At 47.4% G+C, this 23685-nt stretch overlaps 1 protein-coding gene across 5 annotated transcripts in view; it reads left to right on the forward strand.

Annotated features, from left to right (window-relative positions):
* Window positions 1-23685, forward strand: part of Smco4 (single-pass membrane protein with coiled-coil domains 4) — a 58981-nt gene that overhangs the window by 10533 nt on the left and 24763 nt on the right. Inside the window, exons 1-2 of one of the 5 annotated variants that reach the window (XM_038321503.1) lie at window positions 8412-9002; window positions 16859-16897. The exons of 1 other annotated variant lie outside the window; for it this stretch is intronic. The gene's annotated coding sequence lies outside the window, so the exon portion shown is untranslated. Of the gene's footprint in view, window positions 1-8411; window positions 9003-13688; window positions 13708-15166; window positions 15256-16858; window positions 16898-23685 lie in introns of those variants that run through there. 3 more of the 5 variants (XM_038321506.1, XM_038321507.1, XM_038321505.1) reach the window with 3 other exon arrangements.

Below are 23685 nucleotides of genomic sequence, written 5' to 3' on the forward strand. Positions count from 1 at the left end.
TGAAGAGTCCAGCCAGCTCCCACGGCTGGCCTTGAAAATGTAGGAATGTCTTCTGTGGGGAGAGCTCATCTGCCTTGTGTTCTTGGTACCTGAGCCCAGGGCCTTCATAAAGTTTTCATAAAAACATGAAGTTGCAGTCATGAAAATGAAGAGGTTCAGATAGAAGCTTGCCTTGGCCTGCCTGAGGCCCCGGGGGTCAGTTTGCCTGACTGCTGAGGAAATAACTCAGTGCTGAGTCGGAAGCCATCTTCTCTAACTGACAAGGAATTTCCTCTTGGAGCCTCAGAAGGAAAGGGCTTGGTACCGTTTGAGGAAGGCTCCTGAGAGGTAGACAGTGGGTGGGGCTTGTTTCCTCCACCCACAGAGGAGCTCCTCGAGGTCGTGTTTGGAGGTCAGCTGGGTGGTGCTGCTGCCCAGTCCCCTGTGAAGGGCATGGTTTCGATGATAATTATGTGTAAGTGGAGATGGGAATAGAATTGCCTGTGTCAAAAGTGGCTGCTGCCTTTGGGGAGATGCACGCCTACCCCCCAGCTCCCTCCTGAGCGAAGCACTCCACAGAGTGAAGATTGTAGACTACCTATGCATTTTGTGAGAGTGTAATTCTTCCCCAGGGTTATTTTGACAGTGTTTCTCCTAGCGCATCAAAGCGACTCCTGCAGAAGAAGTGCTTTTTAAAATGCAGTCTCTCTCAGCTGGAGCCAATCAGGAAGCTGGTCTTGGTGGTGTCCTATTGATGTCACAGGCCAGTGTTGTTTCTGCATTATATATACAGTGAGAACCCTTGTCTCATAGCCAGATGACAGTCCAGAGCCAGGGGATGGCTTTTGTCTCTGCCATTGTGTCCTGAGCACTTAGTAAGTGTTGATAGACGAGATAGTATTGAGTGTGGACTCGGCTATGTTTTGGGGCCTTTCAGGCTTATGGGGTGCCACTAGAGCTGAGTTCAGCGTCCCCGCATTGGGGCTGTAATACTAAATTCTCATTCCTGCTGCTTTGGGAGAGTCACATGCTACCCTGGCCCTCAGTTGGAGACATTATTGGGGCTACTTGCCAGAGCACGGATGACGCAAAAACAGCTGCATTGCTGGGAACCCCACCCCATCGTGGGCAATGGCACGGAAATCCCGTCCTGGAGCTCCCTGCACAGCTTGCAGGCAGCTCCACTGGAGAGCTTTCCCAAGCCTCTGCTGGTCTCTCCTTTACCCTGCAGGATGGATGAGAGGACCAGACGACTCTCTCTCTTCCTTGTGCCCTTCTCTCCCACTTGGGCAGCCTCTTCGTCTCATCTCCTTATGTGGGCACCCCTTGAGGGTAGGGCTATTGTTTTTATTGAGAACATTCAGACTCCCCTAGAAGTCATGGCCAGCATCTCTAGCACTCCATGATGGCTCTCCTGCTGTCCAGCCTCCAGGGTCCTTGCTTCCTAGGCAGTGGTGTTTGGGAGGGAGGTACAGAGGGGAGGACTTGGCTGAACCCCCACACTGCTCCTGGAGGCGGTAGCTTCAGTTGCTTGGCTAATCTCCATGTTTTCTCAAGTCTCACACAACTTTCTTTCCTTGCCTTGAACAAAGGCCCTTTATTTCTGGGGGTTGTTTTCATAACTCAAGTAAGGAAAAAAATGGGTCATGACTACAGGATTTTACATATATTACATTGTAAATTTACTTAGAAGTGCATTTGCACAGGAGAAATACTAGAAAGTTATTTCCCTGGTTAGCTATATTTTGTATTCTTGAAAATTTGCATCTTTCTTTTCTTTTTGAGACAGGGTCTTATGTATGTCAGGCTGGTCTCACACCTGCTGTGTAGCTGAAGATGACTTTGACCTTCTGATCCTCTTGCCTCCTCCCTGCAATTGCAGGGATGATGGGGTGCCCCACCATGTCTAGTTCATGTGGTGCTGGGTACTGAACTCAGGGCTTCATGCATGCTGGACAGCATTGTATCAGCCGACATACATCTCTAGCTCAAATACAGTTTCTGTACGTAGCAATTTATTATTAATATTGATGTTTTTTATCATTGCTACTTACTAAAATTTAGTAGGTACCAGACATTGTAAGACATACCTTTACAATATCTTATGTAATCTAATAAAATTATTTATAAAAATGTAAATAATAATCTACTTTTATTATTGTGATAAAGTATAAACAGCATGATGCTTACCCTTGTAATCTTTTTGTTGTTGTTGTTGTACATAGTTCAAGCTGGCTTTGAACTTGTGATCTTCTTGCCCCTACCACTCTTAGTACTGGGATGATAGGTGTGTGCCACCACTCCTAGACTCTTATTTATTTTAATCTGTGTGTGTGTACACAACTTTCAGACTCCCTGGAGCTGGAGTTAGAGGTGGTTGTAAGCTACCAGATGGGAGTGTTGGGAACTGAACGTGAGTCCTCTGGAAGAGTAGGGTGGGCACTCTTAACCCCTAGGCCATCTTTCCAGTCCCCTGTTCCTGGCCTCTTAAATTATTTTCATGTATACAGTTCAGGGCTGTATCTCTGCTGTTAGATCCTTTCCTGAACTTACCGTTCTATATCTGCGGAGGCTGAGGCTTGAGCAGAGTTATTGATGAGGGTCCTAGCGTAAGTTGCAGAGGCCACCCTTAATGCAGCACTGATAGCTACTTACTGGGTGCTCTGGTTTGTGGCTGTGGGGGTCCCTGTGTCTTCTTCTATGCTTGCCGCACACTGGCTGTACAAAGTTGTTCACTTGTGTTTGTTTCTCTTGAGACCTCCAGCAGTGCGGATGTATTGGTTAGAGCTGTGCTGGTCAGCCTGACTGGTATTAAAGCTGGTGGACGCGTATGGACTGCCTGCTGGGATTCTGTCTGCAGAATGAGAGAGTGGCCTGGCACTTAGATAAGTGAGCCCAGTGAGTCTGGGTGAAGCAGAGAGCAAGCATTGAACTTGGAGTTCAAAGGTCCACGTTTCAGTCGTCATGCTTGGTCTTGTTTCTTCTCTCTCTCTCCCTCGGTCCCTCCCTTCCTCCGCCTCCCTTATTTTATTTTGAGATAGATCTCCTGTAACCCAGGCTCCCCTCAAACACTATATAGCTTAGGTTCACCTTGAACTTCAAATCCTCCGAGCTCTGTACCTCACAGGGCAAATATTACAGGCTTGTGCCACTTACTGTGCCCAGTTCTATGGTATGATGCTGGAGATGGAGCCCAGGCCCTCATGCTTGCTTGGCAAGCACTCTGGACCAAGCAACATCTCCGCCCACTTTCTGCTCTCAGGTAGTTTCTGTGACGCTGTATGGGAACACAGAGTTTAGGCAGTGTCTGGCCTAAGCCCAGAGATTAGGAGGATGTTGGGGAGGAGGCTGAGCCCAGAGAGGGAGGAGGACGTTGGGTCTGAAAGGTTGGTTTCGCTCTGCTCTGCGGTCGGCAGGTTCCCTCTACCCTTGCTTAGCTGCCCAGGGGGACTATTCCTCTGTGTACCCGGTGCCAAATGCTCCGCACTTCACCCTGCCGAGTCCTTAGATCCACTCTACAAGATTCACCTTCCCCTGTGGAAGGGAGCTGTCATTTAGAAGTCCCGAGGGCTCTCCTGCTGGCTTGTTTGAAACCCAGGCTTGCTTTGTTCTCTAACCCTTTGAGGGAGTGGCTGGAAGTTGTGCTATGTTGCTATATGTGTGTTTGTGTTTACCTTGGTAGACCCACTGTGTGCAAGACACTGCAGGATACCAGGGGAAGATGGGGTAGCTCTCACAGAAGCCCTGGTTTCATGAGGGAAGTCACAGGACGGTGAAGGCTTCAGTAGCATGAACAGACACTGGCAGAAGACCAGTGACCCTTGGTCTGCATAGGCGGAAGTGCTTTGCTGGAGAGTCAGAGGGCACAAGCAGTTGTCATGCCTTTGCCACTCTGCTTTTCAGCAACTGTTCACTCAGTGGCTTGTAGTGGGTGCCCGCCTGTCTCAGCACCTTGGGTTTGCTTTGGAGACCTCTCTGCTGCCTGCCTCATGTGACGCAGGATGGTCTGAGCGGGGCTGTGCTGAAGCTAGTGGCCGTGTCTTACTATCTGCGTGGTTTCTGCTTTGAGACTGGTTTGGTACTGGACGACTAAGTAGGTCACGGATACATGTTTTGAACAGAGTTTGGCTACCTTCCATGGATGTTTAATTTCCAGAGCAAATCTGGCTGGCCTCATTTGCTCAGGAGACTGGCCACAAGCTCTCTGCTTGGTTTCAGGGTATCTCTGTAAAGTGTGAAGATGCTGAAGCAGGAGACACTATGACTCCCCAGGCCTTCTGGGGGCGGTAGCAGAGAGACTGTGGAACCCTTCCAGAGGCCAGGTGGTGGGTGGGATCTTCCTACCCCACTTTTCCTAAGTTTGCTGAAAATCCTTGATTCTCACTAACTGCATGAACTCACCTTCTGAGAAATCAAGTTTATTTCTGTAGCGATTTACTTTGCTTCTGTTTTAAGTCAGTAGCTGTTTGTTGTTGACTTGCTGTGTGCTGAGCTTTCTCTGGAGTTCTCACAAAATCCTCACAGCCACCTTGAAAGCGAGGCGGAAACGGTGGGGTCAAAGACCCCGCACAGCGCTGCTGGCCAGAGTCTAGCCTTTCGTACACTGCCGGTTTTGATCCCCTTGTGGGGTGAGTGCTTGGTTGAGGCTGTGTGGGTTGCTCTGGCCTCTTTGGAAGGAAGAATGGCTGTGTTTATCAGGGACTTGCATGCAGGGTGGAGGGGGAGCTCCCTGGAGCTAGTATGAGGCTGTAGCTTTTTCACCCTTCAGTGACTTTTCTCTTGCCTCGCTAGGTGTCCTCACCCAAGCCTCCTGAGTGTGGGCGATGTTAGTTAAGACCCCTGCACTGTTCAGATGTTGACATCATTGCCTCACACTAGCCCAGTGTGTACTCCAGCTGTTCACCAGACTGTTAGTCTTTCCTGCCCTCCCTCTGTCCATCCCTCCCTCCCTCCCTCCCTCCTTCCTTTCTTCTTTCTTGCCTGCCTTCCTGCCTTCCTGTGGTTTGAGGAGCAAGTCTGAGTGTAGAGGTGGTTGTGTGCTTCATCTTGCTCTTTAGCTTTGTCCTCAAAGCTGATGGCAGTCCTGAAGGGGACATTGCTGTTCCAGGTTGATGGTTGTCTTAGAACCTGGAGGTGGTCTGCCCAGGGATTAGCTTGGCCAGCATCCCTCAGGGCCACCATCGTCTGTCTCCATTTGCAGGTGCATGTTATGGTGACCTGGCACTTAGCATGCTTTCTTTATGCTGTAGTTTCTTCTAAAGTATTTTTTAGGTTCAGCACACAGCAAGTCAGCTATGAAGCAAAGTAACAGTCATTAGAAAAGGGTTCTCCTAAAAGTTTTTCCTAAAAACCAATCTGAAGAGGTGTCTGTTTAAAATAGACTTGTGTTGTCAACGAGAACGCCTCCTCAGAAGCTGTCTGGGGCCTGCTGGGACCTGCAAGCCTCTCCATCAGGAGCAGCCTTCACCTCCCAGCGTTTCCTGGCTTTGTGAATGGGGCTGCCTACTATTTCTTTTCCCCTCTGTGCCCACCTAAATTTCCAGTAGTACATGTCTAGGAAGCCATGGTGAGACACAAATGAGATTGTGCATGGAACCATAGAACCCAACTCGTGGGTTGCTGTTTATCTTTAGTTTTATGCCAGCTTAAGTTAAAGAAATCATCAGTTTTGCTCTGCTAGCTGAGACCTGAGACCCTCTTCTTTCCCCAAGGAGAGTGGGAGTGATCTACTCTGTAGACCTTTGCAGGGAGACCCTGTAGAGAGCCCTGATTTGGGGGCCAGTTGTCTTGTTTGTAATGGATAATCTTGGGGTCCACTTGACATACCTGGGAAGAAGGAAGCTTATCTGAAGAATCTCCTCCATCCAGTTAGCCTGCAGCACCCTTCCTGGGCAGGAGGTCTGGCCTGTTCCTCCATAGTTTCTGCTTGAGTTTCTGCCTTGGGTTCCCTGGATGACAGACTATAACCTAGAAGGTAAAATAAACCTTCCCCTTAGGCTGCTTTTGGTCCTGGTGTTTATCACCACGATAGAGTCAGACTGGAATACCTTCTCTTTCTGGTTTGGGGTCTTGGTTTCAGCTGCCAGGAACCTAAGGAAACCATGGTAACCACACGGCTTTAGAAATGCCCAGGCTAGGACTTGAAGGGTGAAGTGACAAGGGAGAAACTAATTCATTTTTATTTTATTTTAAAATGTTTTTTGAGTATTATGAGTATGAGTGTTTTGCCTGCCTTTGTGTCTGTGCATCACATGTGTGCAGTGCATGCAGAGGCCAGGAGACGGCATCCCTGGAACTGGAGTTGCAGACAGCTGTAAGCTGTCATGTGGGTGCTGGGACTCAAACCCTGGCCCTTGAGAAGAGCATCGGTGCTCTTGACTGCTTGGTCGTCCTGCCAGTCTCAGTTTATTTGTTCTTCAACACAGGTTCTTTGTAGCCCAGGCTGGCCCTCAACTCATGGTAATCCTTCTGCCTCAGTCTCCTGAGTGCTGGAATTACAGATATGAACTAACATGCCCGGCAAAACTGCTTAGAAACAGTCTTTAGAACATGAGTGTTGGCTACCTACACTTTGAACACGGTCGTTTACTAAGTAATCATCATGAGCTCACTCTGAAAGCCCCTCAGCTGTAGTGGGGAGCTGCGGGCAGGCCTGCTTTTCATCCCGCCCAGATCTCAGCCGCCTGACTAGCTTATGCCCCGAAATAACAACACACAAACTGTATTCTTTTAAACACTGTCTGGCCCGTTAGTTCCAGCCTCTTATTAGCTAATTCTCACATCTCTTGCTTTAACCCATATCTAATAATCTATGTAACACCACGAGTGGTGTCTTACCCGGAAAGATTCAGCATGTCTGACCTGGCGGCTGGCTTCATCGCATTTGTCTCCCTGAGGAGAGGCACGGCAGTCTGCCCCAGAGAGGAGAGGCGGGGCAACTGTCTGAGCCATCTACCTCACTTCCTTTTTCCTGTTCTGTCTACTCCACACACCTAAGGGTTGGCCAAGACAGTTTCTTTATTAAAACAGAAGACCTTCCCACATCACTCAGCCACCTCTCAGAACACTTCACGTGCAGCTCTTGTTATCTAGTGAGAACTCTCCCCCAACCTACCCTCCTTACTTCTTCAGTGTTCTTAAACTCGAGTGTAGACAAGTACAGGGAGCCAGGAAACCACCTCGGTGTTTAGTCTTCAGGGTTCCAGGGCTGTATGTATTTGCCATGTGTTCTTGAGTTATTCTCGTTATTTCAAGGAACGCATAACCCTGTAGGGCAGAGAGGCCTCAAATTCTGGTCGTGTTCATGAGCCGAAAGTCACATGAGGATTCTTTTCTTTAGTATTGGTCTTGGTGAGATGGGGTAGAGGTGTTGACTGTCGAGTCTGAATTCATCGGACATGAGACCACTGGCAAGCTTGGTCCTCTACTGATAGCACTGCAGTGGGGCAAAGGGCTGGGAGTCTCAGGGTCAGAAGTCCTTCCTCGGACTCCCTAGAGCCCGTCCTGTGTCCATCAGCTACAACTTACCTGTGTGCCTGTCAGGGAGCACACCCGTGGCTTTTGCTACAGCTGGAAGAACAGCCGGAGAAATGTGCAGGTCAGTTTGCAGATCAGTGTTCCCACAAGGGATCATAAAGGGGGTCTTGTCTTAGCTTTATGAATAAAGAAAACAGAAAGATGGCGGAGATCGGGAAAATACCACCTCAAATATGTGAATTTGGACTTCAGATGGGACAGCGTGTACAGGAAGGTGTGTGATCTGAGCTCCCCTTGTCTGTCTGAAGATGCATCCTGCAGCCAGGGATGATTGTACGGATGCCACAGAAAAGGGGGAGCCATATCACACTCACTTTGCCACAGGATGCATCTGTTTTCTTCTTTTCCAGAAATCAATTTTTCCCTAGATCGCCTGCATTTCCCTCCTTCCCTGGGGCATTTTGCTTCCTGGTCCCCCTGCACTCTGGTCCTTCAACATGATGCCCCATGTAGACGGATTTATCTATTGTCAGCTTTCTTTATGGACTCATTGGTCGATGCCTCCAAGGGCAAAGGGTGCTGTTTTCATTCTGCTGCAGAGATGAGTGTGTGACAGTTAGAAGCTTGGACTGTGCAGCTTGAGAAACCCGGGAATGAATTCTTATGTGACTTTGGATGGCCCCTCCATCCTGAAGCTGGGTATGAAAATATGCCTACCTCAGAGATACCTGCGCTGACATGAGCTGGCCCAGAGCCTAGCATCCGTAAGCACTACCTGCTGCTCTTGGTTTTGTGTTTAGGATTGAGAAAGGCGATGTGACTCACTTTGGGGTCAGGGTGCAGCTGGAGCCATGCTCCCTGTAGGAGGCCCCTTCCCGAACTTTGAACTGTACTGGGAGCTTCACCTGTGATTTTATTGTGGCTGTTGCAGTAGAGCAGGTGTGTAGTGAAGAAATTTCCTGGTTTTATACTTCCCTAGATGGGGAAGTGGGGCTGCGCTGGAGTTGGAGTTGGGACAGCAGGCACTTTTTATTTTCTGAAACAGTGTAGCAGTTTAAGGGAACCTGGTGGCTTTGTATCCAGGCCAGTAACGGTTTTAGTGGACTCTCTGGTCCGCCATTCTGAGGTTCTTCTCTGGCGTTAGCAGCCCTGCGGAGAAGCAAGGCCATGACTGACCACCCACACATCCTCCCACAGGGTTCGTGGAGGGCATCTGTGCTGAGCTTTAGCATCAGCTCTTGTTTTCAAGTCTGAATCTGTTCGGTTCTGTCCCTTAGGCCGGAGTGTCATGAACACTTCCTCCCTTTATCTCTACAAGTGGGCTTTTCGTTTCTTTTTTTCCCCTTTTCCTTCTTTTGGTGCTGGAAGAGGCAACAGTGGTACATGTTGAGAATTAGCCAATGACAGGCAGTTTCTACCTCCTACTTTATTTGAAATACAATCTGTCCTTCACTGCTGGCTAGCAACATAGTATCTTTATAGTCAAGCTTAATGGTTAAGCAGACTTTCAGCCAGGCTAAGACTCCGGCTCCAGTTCTGTGATTTGGGTGAGTACCTCAGTGCTTTTCCTTTCTCCACTTGCGTGTGTGTGTGTGTGTGTGTGTGTGTGTGTGTGTGTGTGTGTGTATGTGTGTGTGTGAGGGAGAGAGAGAAGAGAGAGAGAGAGAGAGAGAGAGAGAGAGAGAGAGAGAGAGAGAGAGAGTATACATACAGGATTCATGACTGTGGAAGCTCAGGATTGATGCTGGAAGTCATCCCTGTCATCCCTGATCAGTCTTTAACCTTACTGAGGCAGGGCAGGGCTCCGATATGGCTGGTCTTGCTGGCCAGCTTGTGGGCCACCACACTCCACTGGCATTTCCATGGGTGCTTGAGATCTGAACTCTGGTCACACTTGGTGGCAAGTGTTTTAACCACTGAGTGATCTCCCCAGCCCCCTGTCAGGTCCAAAGGAAACTCTATTTCCTCAGATTGTGGCAGTCAGACAGAACTTAGCATTCCTCAGGAACTTGTCTCTGGGAGATCTGGTTCCCCTCTGTCAAAGGCTTCATTTCCCTCCTCACTGGCAGGAGGGACAAATGGCTTTAGTGGTGACTGTTAGCATGCCGAGTGTGTGCTGGTCTCCAGGCTCCCACAGCATCACATCTTTTAGAGCCCACGCTGGCTTCCTGGCTTCTCACCCCGCACCCCTAAACTGTTCCAGCTCCCGGGCTTCCCTTCGCCAACTTCTCCTTCTAACCCTGCTGTTTTGGCTGTGCGCTCTCTGTGTCTTCCACCTCCCCTCTCTGCTCCCGTTTCTCTCCTGGCCAGGCCCAGCCTGCTGCCTATGTCCAGTCTACTACTTTCTCTCTGTGCTCTGGATTTTAACAAGTCTCTGGGAGATCTCCCTCATATCTACAATAAAAATCTTCCTCTTGATTGTATCATGGAGTGGCCATGTTGTCAGTTTATCCCCCGTGAGCTTCGTTGCTGTAAAACAAGGTGTTGCCCACCTGCTGTGGTCCTTGCTGACTCAGACATTCTGCTTTTCACTGCCAGCGTCTTGCTCGCTCTAGGTAGAGTGTGTGGTGTTGGCTGCAGCACTGGGGGTCCCCCTTTCCAGTAAGGACTTGTAGCTACTCTGTCACAAATTTGATTCATGGTGTCTTTCCCTTTTCCTGGCTGTGGCAGCACCTCTTGCGCCTGTTTTGCTAGCATGTTCTGCCGCTTGGCTTGCTTGCTGTGTTTGTGTCAAGTCTCAGCTTGGCTGAGTCTCACACCTAGGGGAGGTTACAAATGAGGGTGATCCCATTGCCTTGCTGTTGGCTTTTACATCTCTCCTCTCTTTTTCCTTCTGCATTTGTACCCCGCCCCCACCGCTTCCCTGGAAGAACCCCTGATTAGAAAGGAGTGGCTTTGTGATCCACGGCCCCTTGCTTTCTTTTTTTGTTTGCTCGGGGCTTCCAGTTGGGAAGAGGTTGCTGGAGTCAATTTTGTATAATTTTATATACATGTGCTTCTTCGTCAAACCCGGCATTTGCAGAGTGAGTCTCTGGCCCTCCATTGATGTCTCAGGCTTATCTCCCGACTCTGCTGGACGGGAATGCACAGTGAATTAATTGAGTTGTTTTTGTCCCATTTCCTGCCTTACCGAACACCTGTGTGGTGAATGCTGCCAGCTCCCCTGCCTCTTACCTGATTGGCCAGCTGTCCCTGCCACATTAGTTGCTTGCTTCTATCAGAAATGTCAGTCTTCTCTTTTGAAATTACTCAGCGGTGTTGTTCTAACTTAAAGGCACACTGCATGCTCTTTTGGTACCGTCCCCGTGTTCCCACCTTGCTGTCGCCCTTATAATCACTGGTGACCACAAACCTCGCAAAAGCTGCTGAGAGACGAAGAACCCCGAGGGTGTCAGTGTGCTCTGCACAGGTTCCCATGCTTGCTTGTCTTTTCCATGGCCTCATTTTGACCCAGTCTTTCATAAGGGCCTGACCTCTGAAGAGATGCAGCAGGGACAGGCTTTAAAGACTGCAGATGGGTCCTGGGTTCATACCATCCCAAAGGCAAATGTGGCTTTACCAAGAACAAGAATGTGGGCAGAGGATGAATACAACCCAAGCACAGATGCTGTCCCTGTCTGCAGCCTGTGCTTGGCCCTTGCTAGTTTCCCTTGGTTGAAATGTCCCAGAGCCAGCTTTGTGGCTCCTGGTGAAGTTATGGCTTAGGTGACATTTTGCTGCTTAAAATCCAGCTGAGCTCTTGGGGCATATGCCCAGGAGTGGTTTTGTTGGACCATGTAATAGCTCTATTTTTATTTTTTGAGAAACATCCTGTGGTGGTTTGAATGAGAATTCCCTCATGGCCTCATTTGTTTGAATAGCTGGTCCCCTGTTAGAGGAACTCTCTGGGAAGCACTAGAGGGTGTGGCCTTGTTGAAGTGAGCACAGCCTTCTTGGAGGACCTATGTGAACTTTGAGGTTTCAGAAGCCCACACCAGGCCCAGTCTCGTTCTCTCTCTGCCTGTGGATCAGATTTGAGCTCTTAGCTGCCATGCCTGCCTACTGGCACGCTCCCCACCATGATGGTGATGGACTAAACCTCTGAAACTGTGAGCCACCAATTAAATGCTTCTTTATGGTTATGGTGCCTCTTCGCTGCAATAGAACAATAACTAAGACACCTTCATACTTATTCCCTTAATGGTTATACTGGGTTATATTCCCACTAGCAGTGAACAGTGTCCTTGCCTTACCTCAGCTGAAAAAAGTCAGAGAGGCAGCTTGTCTCCATGAAGGTGAGATTCTATAATGACCTCATACAGCGTGGGTGGGGCTCTTCAGTGAGGGGACAGAAGTAAGTGTGGAGTTGGTTGGCAAGGCCGGGATCCTGGTTTGTTGCTCTGTGCCATGGGCAGATTCGTCAGGGAAGTGATCTTTGTCCTCTCAGCAAGTTAGAAGGCCTCACATTGGTGTGTCCCATTAGGGTTGTCAGGAGAGAGAGGGACAGGAAGTGCCGGGCATGCTGCAGTGCTCAACAGAGGTCTGTCTGTACCTTGTGATGGGAGATCAGGCTGTACCCTCCTTCCCTCCCTCCCTGCCTCCCTCCCTCCCTCCCTGCCTCCTTCCTTCCCTCCCTCCCTCCCTCCCTCTCCCCTTTCTCTCTCTTACACGAGATAGAAACTCACTCAACCACACACCCTTTCTTTCTCTCTTACACATACAGGACACGTTCACCCATATATTCATATCCTACCCCTGCTGTCTGGCCCTGGTGAACCCTGCAGCTTAGTAAGGCCTGAGGAGGGTCCCCTTGATCCTTGGTGGAGTAAGGTGGGAGGGCAGAGGCTACTCTCATGGGTAAAGAAATAGCTTTGTTTCTTCATGTTCTGTCCACACTGGTAGAGTAGGCTTTCTAGTTTTGGGATATTGTTTGTCTACATATGAGTCCCCTAAGCCTCTCCTTTCTCATCCTGTTTTCTCCCAGCACCCCAGCTGCAGTTCGTGATGTCTGCTGGGTGCTGGGTGCTGCTCACCATCCGTGCTCGATGGTGTAGTGTCTGCGGGGTAGATCTGATGTAGAGAAGAGTTCAGTGGGGAGCAAAGGTTTATCAGGGAGTGTACAGATTCACTAATTCATCCCCCTCAGCTACATCCTTCCCTTTGTTCCGGATGAACAGAACCTTTTTCTTCTGTGACTTATACACGTAAGAGTTGTGGACTCTGTGACCTTTGACGACTCCCTGGGCTTGCCTTTTTCTTAGTGACTCTAACAGGAGATGATTATTTTATTAAGTGTCTGGCATTAATGAATCTACTATCCTGAATATTATTAATATTCTAAACAAAATGTGCGGTGAGCACAGTTAATCTTTCAAGTTGTAATCCCAGAATTGCTTGACCTGACCTGTGTATCTACAGGAAACAAATGAATGGCTCTTGAAAAAGGATGGCCTCTTCTGTGCCTGAAGAAGGCTTTTTCTGAGTTAATTGTGTCCTGGGGAGCAGAGAGTGCCGTCTCCGAGTCAGACAGGGTGTTCTCCATGTCTCTGTGACAAGGATAATGGTCCCAAGATTTCAGAATAATTGTGTGCAGATTTGGCCTTGGAGTTGAATAGCTTCGGTTTGGGTGCTGGCATGACTCTTCCTCAGCTGCATTGTTCTGGTGTCTGCGTGTCACCTGTGCGGTGGGGATGGCTGAGGATGACAGTAGGAGGTGACCTAAGTCCTTAGCTGTGCGGAATGCGTGACAGACGCAATCACTGCTGTAGAAATGGCCTCTTGCTGCTGGGTGCCTTCCTGTGCAGGGTGACAGTGGTGTGGGCAGGAAGTACAGTCTTCTGATCCCATCTTCTGAAATCCCCAGCCTCATGGCACCACCCCACTCCAGACACTGCAGAGGGTCTCTGCCCGTTCCTGTCCCTCACTAGTGACCCACCAAGTCCTGTGGGCTCTGCTGTCCTCACTCCTCCCCTGACTTGAAGCCATCATCTCTAAGATTAGGCCATTATCCTTATTACTAGATTCTGAAATCAGCTTTTCAAAGACACAGGAAGAAAAAGGCCAAATGGAAATGTTGGAGGTTCTGCATGTAGTCAGACGTAGTTGGTGAGTCTGTGGCAGTGGTTTCGTAACCGTAGCTTACACTGGCAAGAGCTTCGTGAGCACTGATTTATCTGTCCCCAGCAACATTCTGGATAGTGGTGCCAGTGTTCCCGCTGCTTTCCATTTGATGAAACAGTCCCAGGAGCTTGCGGAACTGGCCTAGGGACCCAGGTAAGGCCGTGTGTGTTTGTGAGCGTGTGCGTGTTCCTGCGTGTAAAGTGTCCTACTTACATATGGCCACTGAGTAAAAGCTGGAATGGTTCTGTGTGATAGAGCCCTGTACGGCCACACTTTCTAATGCAGATAGAGCGCTGCCTTCCTCCAGGGGAGCCTCTCAGAGCCCGTTCACTCCAGAGTATGAGATCTGGGGGTCACAAGGCCCCGTCTCTGGTCTCTGGACTCTCAATCTTTTTACTCATTAGTCTCTCAGCACCTTGATAAACCTGGTCACCTCAGACTTAGGTCTCATGACCATTACTAGTTGGCTGTGCTTAAAACAGCCATAAAGAAACTTTCCTGCTCACTTAAGACCTGTCCAAAGGCACTGAGGACAGCACCTGGCATGCCAAGGAGATACTGACTGTTCCATTATCTGGGGGAGGCAAAGAAGAGGGAAGAGTCAAATTGATCATGTCTGTCAAAATGGTCTTTAGTCTTCTTTGTGCCTGACCTTTTTGGGATACATTTAATTGGCTATCTTTATTATGTAGACTAGGTCAAAATCTTTTAGATTTTATCTGTTTATTTACTGAACTCCCAACATCTACTCCAAGTGAATGTTGATCTGCTGACCCACACCCATTGGGTGAGCTTTCCATTCTGCTGGGGTCTGAAAGTCCTAGGCCTTAGATCAAGAGAGCAGTTCAGATCTGGGGGATGGCTCAGGTGGTGAAGCGTTTGCCGTGCAATCATGAAGGCTTGAATTTGAATTCCGGTACCCACATAAAAAAGGCAAATCTCTGTGGTGAACTCTGGATGGAAAATAAGAGATCATGCATCAAAAACCAAGGTGGAGACTGCAGAATACACCCGAGGTTCACCACTGGCCTCTGCACACAGATGTACGCGCGCGCACGCGCACACACACACACACACACACACACACACACACACCATAAGTTAACAGTGGAACATTCTTGTGTTCCATAAGGCAGGGCTGGCAATAACTGGCAGCTGATCTCTAGGTGATCCTGACCCAGGGGAGGGAACAGGGTATGAACGGTCCATGGGATTAGCCAGCTGTTTCTTTAACCTTTCCTGTCTTGGGTTTCCTGCTGGGCAGAGTACCTCTGTGATGCGGGCTGCCTGTCACCAGAGAGGTCACATAGACCCAGGCCTTGGTCAAGGCCAGATCTCTTCAGCTAGACATGTGTGATCCTGGCCAAACCCACTCAAATTCCTTCTCCACATCTAAGATGTGAGTGAATTTTCAGACTCTGACAGCTGGCCTCAGGAGCCCCCAGCAGGTATTGACCGGAAAACCCTTGATTCTGCTTTGGCTCTGAAGTAGAGCTGCTCTGATAATATCAGATACTCTCTGATGATCTTGCTTGTGGAGCACCTGCTCTGCCCCAGACCCAGGCTCACAGTGCCACCCTTCTGTGGTATCTCTGCCCACCATCTTTTCCAGGATGCAGAAGAGGAAACTGAGGCCCCATGAGCTTGAACACTTGGCCGTTGCTTTCCATCAGGAGCTTTTGTGTTTCAGCAGATCGCTGTGTAAGTTGATCGAGTGAATTTGCAGCGCTCGGTCCAGTCTGGAGTAAGCAGATGTTTTCCAGGGATATGCTTGCTCAGGAGGTCAGCGGACCTGACTCTGCAGGGCTTGCTTTCCTTCGCTCTGATAATGTCCTCTCTCTGCTCCCCCTCCTTTCTCCAGCAGCGGGGTGCAGTGTGTGGAGATTGGCTGTAGCCCACACTCGAGCTCTGGCAGCAGAAACCAGTGTCCTCTCCTCACCGCCTTATCTTCCTGTCTGTCTGTCTGTCCGACTGTGTACATACTGATACACCCACCCACCTATCATCTGTCTGTAGCCCAGGGTAGCCTAGTTCTCAGCTGCCCCACTGCTAGGCCTCTTGAGAGTTGGGATTGCAGCTGTGCGCTTTCTTTTTCCTCTTTGCTGTTCAATTTATTGTTCTTTGCTGGCCCCTGTAATTTTATTTTCCAGACTTGCCTGAAATGCATCTTGATTTTGACATCTTCAGAGATTTAAAGCCCTGCATTTGTTGCCATGATTTCCTTCACTTTGCAGGATTTTATTTGGATACAAGTCTGCTCTGTAAGGCCTGGCTTTTCTTCTTTCTTCTTCTACCATTAAATTTTAATATCTCTCCATTTCTGCTCTTTTGTAGAAATTTGTGTTTCATTTTTTAGGATGTAGTAATGGGTCTTTGGGGCCCTGCAGTGTGACTTCCCATCGTATTTGTCCTTAGATCGTTTGTGTGTGGTGTACAGAGTGCTTTTGTTTGCCTGGCTCAGAGACCAGCTTGCAGTGGCAGTTGTGGTAATTAGCACAAATCTCCCTCTCTGGACTCTTGGAAGATCAGTTCCTAGTGCCCACCAAAGTAGTAACCTCCATTTCTCCATTTTCTGACCCCTACAACACCAGACTAGTGCTTGGCTTTAGGACTCTTCTAAGTCCTAAAATTAGTGAGGTTTTCTTGAATAGGGTGTGTGTTTCTGTATGAGAGAATGTGAGTGTGTGTGAGGGAGAATGTGTGTTTGTGTGTGAGTGTGAGTGTGTGTGTGTGTGTGTGTGAATATATATGGGAGAGGGCTGTGTATTCACAGTGCCTACAGCACAAGTCTGAGGATGACCTTGACTTTTGGTCTTCAGGTACCTTTTGCCTTCCTTCTGAGACATTTGTCGTTGCCTAGAACTTGGCTGTGTAGGTGAGGCTGGCTGGCCCACACACTCCCAGGAATCTGCGTATGTATGCTGCTCATATTGCCAATGTGCCCAGCTTTGTACTTGAGTTCTGGGGTCCAAGTTGTGTCCTTGTGTTTTCAAGGCCTTTCCCCAGCAAAGCCATCTGAATACCTTTCATGTAGACAGACCATGTCTGGAAATTTTTATATAGTAGAATCTGAAATGACTTAAAAATATTAAGTTAGATATAACAATGATAATCAGGTTTCATCGTATCTAGACATTCTTTGTGTGTGTAACGTTTGCATGATGTGTAACCACGTTTGCACGCCTCTGTGTACATGGTCATGTGTGTGTTTGTGTGCGTGCATGTGTGTGTGAATGTGCTAATGTGGAGGTTGAAGTTGGTGCTTGGTATTCTTCCTTGATGACTCTGTACTCTTTCTCCTTAGGCAGAGTCTCTTGCTGAGCCTGGAGCGCCCCAATTCCAGGTAATTTAGCTGGCTAGCTTGTCCTGGAGCCTTTCCTTTTTAAGTACTGGGCTCACAGGTGGCCAAGTGGCTCCCAAACTTTATGTGGGCTTTGGGATGGGAATTCCTGTTCCTGTGCTTGTGTGGCAAGTGTTTTGTGCACCAAAGTGTCGCTCCAGCCCAGCTCCACATTCCTAATGAAAATAACTATTTCCAGAACAGGACATCAGTAATAAGAGTGGCATTGTTTACATGGCTGGAATTTTCTGTTGTCTCAAGGCTCTGCGTTTGTCCTGTTTCAGGGTCACCTGGTGGTCATTTGTTCTGTGAGGTTCATCTTGGTTGACAACTGGACACACCTGGAAAGGGAGAGCCTCAGTTGGGGATTACCTCTACTCCTGTCTGATTGCCCTGTGGGCATTTCTGTGGTGGGGGGAGATGGTCTCTATTGATGTGGGAAGGTCCAGCCTGCTGTGAGCAGCACCATCCCCAGGCAAGTGGGCCTGGGCTGTATGAGAAAGTACCATGTCTTCCTCCTAATAATGGTGTACTCTGGCCTTTCCCTTTTTAAAAGGATATATTTTATTTTCACTTATGTGTGTCTGAGCATGTGGGCCAGAAGAGGACACTGGATGCCTTAGAGCTGGGGTCAGGTAGTTGTGAACTCCAGTCCTGGGAGCAGTCACTCAGTCCCAGCCTTTCTGTCATAGCAGATGGTAAAGTTGCCTGTGTTTGTTCTTGTGTGACCCCGTAGGTGTAGACACCACTAGGTGCTGGTGCTGTGCAAAGTGGAGGGCTGGGTGGGAGACACCAACACGCGTTGGCTAGTCACTGACATTGCAGGTGGCGCTTCCTAAGAGGTATACCATACTAGATCACTTGTTCCCAGCTGCCCTGTAGTGCTCTCCTTTGCCCATAGGTCCTTCTTTGGCTACTGCTACCCGTATCCTTGTGATCCAGATACTGAGTCAGCCTCCACAGCAGCATGTTGAGTTTCCCTTTTTGGCATGTGAGACATTATAGCTGATGTACCCATGTATCCATTGACTAGCTAATCAAACAGTTCAGAAATGTACTTAGGGAAACCTGGACTGGAGGATGCTCTCCTACCGCATCCTCTGCTCTCCTCAGTGTCTCCCTTCCTGCTCTGTGCCGCCTCCCCCCAACGTGGTCTGAAATCAGATAGCATAGAAGGTGCATTCTCTGAACCTGGTCTGGCCCCAGCCTAAAGGGAACCAGCTACTCTGTTTCCACCTTCTTGTGAGAAAATGCAGATCAGAAAGACACATCCTGCTGTCTGTTTTGGTCCAGTACTGTCCACACATTGGGGGAATGCTAGTACGCCCTGGAGTCTGTCTGATCAAAGCACAGGTGTAGTGAGCCTGGGACTGCACAGGAGCCTTATGACAAGTGGCCCCGGAGTCAGGACGGGGCGAGGAGACTAGGGTGCTGTTTCTCCTTCTGGAACGTTACCTGCAGAGAAATTAAACATTTACCTTCACTGGTACTCTCCGTTCTTGTCACATGACCGCAGACTTTGGGCTGACCCGGCTCAAGTCTGGAGAGATGGAGGTAAGCATGCCATTCTCTGCTGCCTTTGGCTCCCAAAGACTGAAGAGCCGTTGGCTTTCGCTCCCACCACAGCCTGAAGAATTAGGTTTTGAGAAAGTGAGGGTTGGGGGGGGGGTTCCCTAATAGTGTGGTGGGCCTCAGTTGGTGGTTTTCTTCAGGTGGTGGCTTGAGACTGAATTAAGATGATTATCAGGGAGTTTTGGACCTCTTGATTTTTTAGTCTTTGTGTTTGAATTAGATTTGCAGAAATACCATGAATTGCTAATTAAAAAACCTTTCTCTTTGTGAAAATAATTCACGCTAATTATAGAAATTGGAAAAATATAAAAAAAGCATAATGCTGAACATGTTTCTATTCAGGGACAACCACTAAAAACATTTTGTTATATTTGTGTGTATTTTGTATGCATAATTAAGATCATTGTATATAAATTTTGATTTGTTTTTATTGTTTAAGGCACGAGTGTTCTCTCCTGCGTTGGCTGCAGCACAGTATAGGTGTTTGCGTGGGTTTCTTGTACCTGCTGCAATGACTTCCTATGTATGGAGTGGCTGTAAATTGCGCGTGTTGCCTTGAGTGGCAAGAGACCAGAGTCCCAAATCAAGGTGCAGGCAGGACTGACCCCTCAACTGGCAATAGGGGGCTTATTCTTTGCTCTCTGCTTCTGTCAGCTGTGGCAGTCAGGTCTTGTTCAGATTATTGCTTTGTTTTGTTTTGTTTTGCAGTACTGGGATGAGTCCACACCCAGCACCTTAGGCAAGTACTCTGTTTCTGAGCTGTGTCCCAGACTGCTTTTTAAAACGAACAAACAAAAATTCCAAAAAAAGTTTCTCCAGTTTTGAGTAGGCTGTCACTAAGTTTCTCAGCCTGGGTTACACTCGCTCTGCAGCCTCTGTTGGCCTCCAGTCCATCCTGGCTTCAACTCAAGGTTGTTGATATCTGCAGAGGGTTGTCCATGCAAGGTTATAGTCACAGCTTTCTGGACAGGGCTCTTGTCAGTCTGCAGTGCTTCAGAGGGGCTCTGAGGCTGTACTGTATGGGTCCAGATCCCGGAGCCCCCTCCTACAAGCCAGATGACCGTGAGCGAGAATCGTGATTCTCGGCCACTCATTTTCTGATTGTGAGGTTGAAAAAAAATACCGCATTCCTGAGTTGGTAGAACCGTTGTTGTTGTTGTTATTGTTGTTGTTGTTGTTGGTGGTGGTGGTGGTGTGTGTGTGTGTGTGTGTGTGAGAGAGAGAGAGAGAGAGAGAGAACATATACAATATATGCTTAGGGGAGTGCCTTGCTCACTTAAGAATTGCAGTTATTTTTATTAAAAATTCTGCATAAAGTGGTTTTTTGTTTTAAAGGCTTAATAAAATTTTATTTATGAACCCACCACATTTACTTATCTAATTGATGGAGGATTCCCATTGGCTAATAAAGAAACTGCCTGGCCCATTTGATTGGCCAGCCCTTAGGTGGGTGGAGTAGACAGAACAGGAAGAAGGAAGTGAGGTAGATGGCTCAGTCAGATGCTACGCCTCTCCTAAGTTAGACAGACCGCTGTGCCTCTCCTCAGAGAGATGCCAGATGCGATGAAGCCAGCCACCAGGTCAGATGTGCTGAATCTTTCCCGGTAAGACACCCTTTGTGGTGTTACATACATTATTCGATATGGGTTAGTCAAGATGTGAGTAAGAGGCTGAAAATAATGGGCCAGGCAGTATTTAATAGAATACAGTTTGTGTGTTGTTATTTCAGGGTATAAGCTAGTCAGGAGGCCGAAAGCAGGGCGGCGGGAATGCAGCCCACAGCTCACTACAGAATGGCGCCCACGTGGATAACCGAATCCACAGAAAGCTTGAGAAAGCTTGGGAAAGAATAGAGTAAAGCTCTATTTTTTGGATCTGGCAAGCAAGCACTCTCATCTAAGAGAGGCTTCCTGACTCAGCTTCAGCTGCAAAACATTGCAGCTCCTTTAAGAGGTTCGGCTACAAAACACTTAAATGCTGTTGATGAAAATTAACTGCATGCTTTTCGGTTTTCAGCCGTAGCAGGAAAAAAGCTGTGCTGTTTTAAAATGCCAGCTTTCTGGGCCATCCTGCCAGGGCAAACTCTGACTCTTTCAAGCAGGCGGTCCTGACTATGGAGCTTTTGATTGTTGTTTAACACTGTTGCAGCTTGCTTGCTGACAGGGACCTTGAACCGCCAAAGAGTTGTGGTACCTCTGCCATGAGGCTGGAAAGCTAGGGAATGGGCTGGATCTAGCCGCCAAAGTCACAGCTTTAGTCCTACTGATATTGTTTGGTAAAGTAAAGACTCATGTAGTCAGAAAGAGAGATATACAGTAAAAGAAAAATTCAAAGTCGAAGAAAATGTCTAAGTGGTTTACACTGTGTTAAAAATATATGCAGACTAAAGGTTAAAGTTCTTAAAAGTAAAAGAAAGAAAAAAAAAGGAAGTAGTTTGTTGTGGCAGCACACACCTTTAATCCCAATGCCTGGGAGGCAGAGACTGACAGATCTCTGTGAGTTCTAGGTGTTGTAGCTTATACCTTTAATCCCTGCACTGGGGAAGGCAGAGGCTGAAGGATCCCTATGAGTTCAAGGACAGCCTGGTCTACAGAGTTATTCCAGGACAAAGATATACAGAGAACCTGTCTCAAAAAATAAAAGTAAAAATAAACGAAATAGAGGTTAAAATAAAGCCGCACAAAGATGGAAAATACACAGAGAACCTTGATACTGTATACTATTACGCTCTTTTTGAATTGTTTGAATGCTGAGGAAGGAGCAACAGCTGCTAAAAGATATTTGTTTACAAATGCTGCTGAACTAATCCAAGAAAGATATCTTGAAAATACCTTGACTTTAGAATTTGGATCTAAGGATATGATACTTTGGAAAAGAGATTCTTCTTTTATTTTTACAGAAAATGAGACCCGTTGGATTGCTTCTATCCCGATATGGTATGATAGACCACGCCCTCCTGAAAGGTTGCTGTGAACAACTTCAGAAAATTACTTCACCCAACTGATGACTGAGATGAACCTGGCACACAGGTTACACCATGAAAGATTTGATTAACAGCGTCCCCATTCAGCAGGAAGCAGTTTGGAGAGAAATAACTACGTCCATATTCCCAAATATTGTTTATAAATGTTCTTTTACATTTAAAGGGGGATATGATATAGATATGAATAATTTGCATTGGTATGGATTTTAAGGTCAATTTTGTTATATGTATATGTATTTCTAATCTTGATTAAGGTATTGTGATTGTGTAGTTCATTTTAAGAATATAATGTATAATTAGGAAATATAGGTTGCTAATGGATAATCATTGATAATAGTAAAGCTTATAGTCATGTTAGTTAGATTTTCTAGATATATAGAGATATATTTAAGTTAAAAAGGCATTCTTCATATCTTTCAAAGACTACAGAATATTGCATTTTAAATGTTTTAATAAGTTAGGACTGTTCATGACAATGAGACATGTCTGCTCCTGGCATCACCAAGCTACTTCAAGAGGAAGATGGGCATCAAAGAGGCTCCTTATGGAGTTTGTTAGCCATTTGGGCAAGAAACTGCTCTTGCCTGGACTGTTGCAGAAACTGGACACAAAGAACCCAACGAGAGAGGACTGCTGAACTTGCCTAAATGTGAGATGATTCTTTGGGGTTCCTAATTCAAGAAAGAGTCTGCGAGACATTCTGAAGGACACAGCAGATAGTGACTGAACTACCTTTGAAATTTCCTGATCATGGAAATGTCTGCTGGAAGCTATGGGCCTGTAGGCTGAAGATGGATGCCCCAACAGTACAAAAGAACTTTGGGTGACTGTCCAGGCAGTGAGATGTCTCTGTCATTTCTAGAGTTTTGGAAGTAGCTTACTTCTTGTTCACCTAGGTAATATTGTGTCCTTCTGGAGTCTCTGATGGAGTTGAAGAATAGATAGTTATAGTTGTTTTCCTTTGTTATGATAAAAGATAAAGTAGATATAAATATTGTAACTGTAATTCTTACTTGATAACTGTTTTGTTATATGTAATTTTACTATGTTAAAGTTAAAGCCTTTCTTTTTTTAAACAGAAAAAGGGGAAATGATGGAGGATTCCCATTGGCTAATAAAGAAACTGCCTGGCCCATTTGATTGGCCAGCCCTTAGGTGGGTGGAGTAGACAGAACAGGAAGAAGGAAGTGAGGTAGATGGCTCAGTCAGATGCTACGCCTCTCCTAAGTTAGACAGACCGCTGTGCCTCTCCTCAGAGAGATGCCAGATGCGATGAAGCCAGCCACCAGGTCAGATGTGCTGAATCTTTCCCGGTAAGACACCCTTTGTGGTGTTACATACATTATTCGATATGGGTTAGTCAAGATGTGAGTAAGAGACTGAAAATAATGGGCCAGGCAGTATTTAATAGAATACAGTTTGTGTGTTGTTATTTCAGGGTATAAGCTAGTCAGGAGGCCGAAAGCAGGGCGGCGGGAATGCAGCCCACAGCTCACTACATCTAATATTTTCCTTTTGTTGGCAAGAGCTCCTTTTGTTTTTTACCTCACACAAAGGTCTACCATGTGTATGGATATTCTCAATGGTCTAGTTTTGTTCTGTCTCAGATCAGTTCCCTACTGTAGACTTTGGAAAATGGAGTCTGTGGCTTCAGCTTCTCAGTTTCTCAGTCAGAGTATGGTGAGCCCCTGCCGACATGGAGATATGAAAGTGTAGACACTCTCGGGTCTCCTGAAATTGTCTGCAGCTAAGGCTGGGAGTGGGTTTGCAAAGGAACCAGTGGCCATCTGTTTTGAAATGATGTCCTGTTCTTCTGTGTCTCCAAGTCCTTTTCTGTTCATTTCAAAGACCAAAAGCTTTCTGGGAGTTTCTGAGGTCACAGTGAGAATGAGTGTTTGTGGAGGGAGCACATGTTAGCGGCAGGGTGTCTCCAGGTTTCTGTTTTCACTTGTGGTGTGGATACTCAAACAGAAAACCAATTGGTTTAGTTTTGCAGCTCCCTGCTCTGTGTCCAGGGAGGAAGTCTTCGGTGTTTTACAGATCCTGCCCTGACTATGCCACTTTCCCCTGCAGTCTGGGGCCTCCATCCTAATGTCTTGTGACTCTGGATTTTAGGATTTATTTTTTAGCTCTGTACTCTGGGTCCCTACATCTTTTTCCTTGAATACTTTTGGTCCAGTGGTGTGAGACCCATGCCGTTCCTCCTCTTTTTTTCCCCCAAGTCTTTATTTTAGAA

Source organism: Arvicola amphibius, chromosome 3 (genome assembly GCF_903992535.2).
Source record: "Arvicola amphibius chromosome 3, mArvAmp1.2, whole genome shotgun sequence".
Taxonomy (NCBI): Eukaryota; Metazoa; Chordata; class Mammalia; order Rodentia; family Cricetidae; genus Arvicola; species Arvicola amphibius.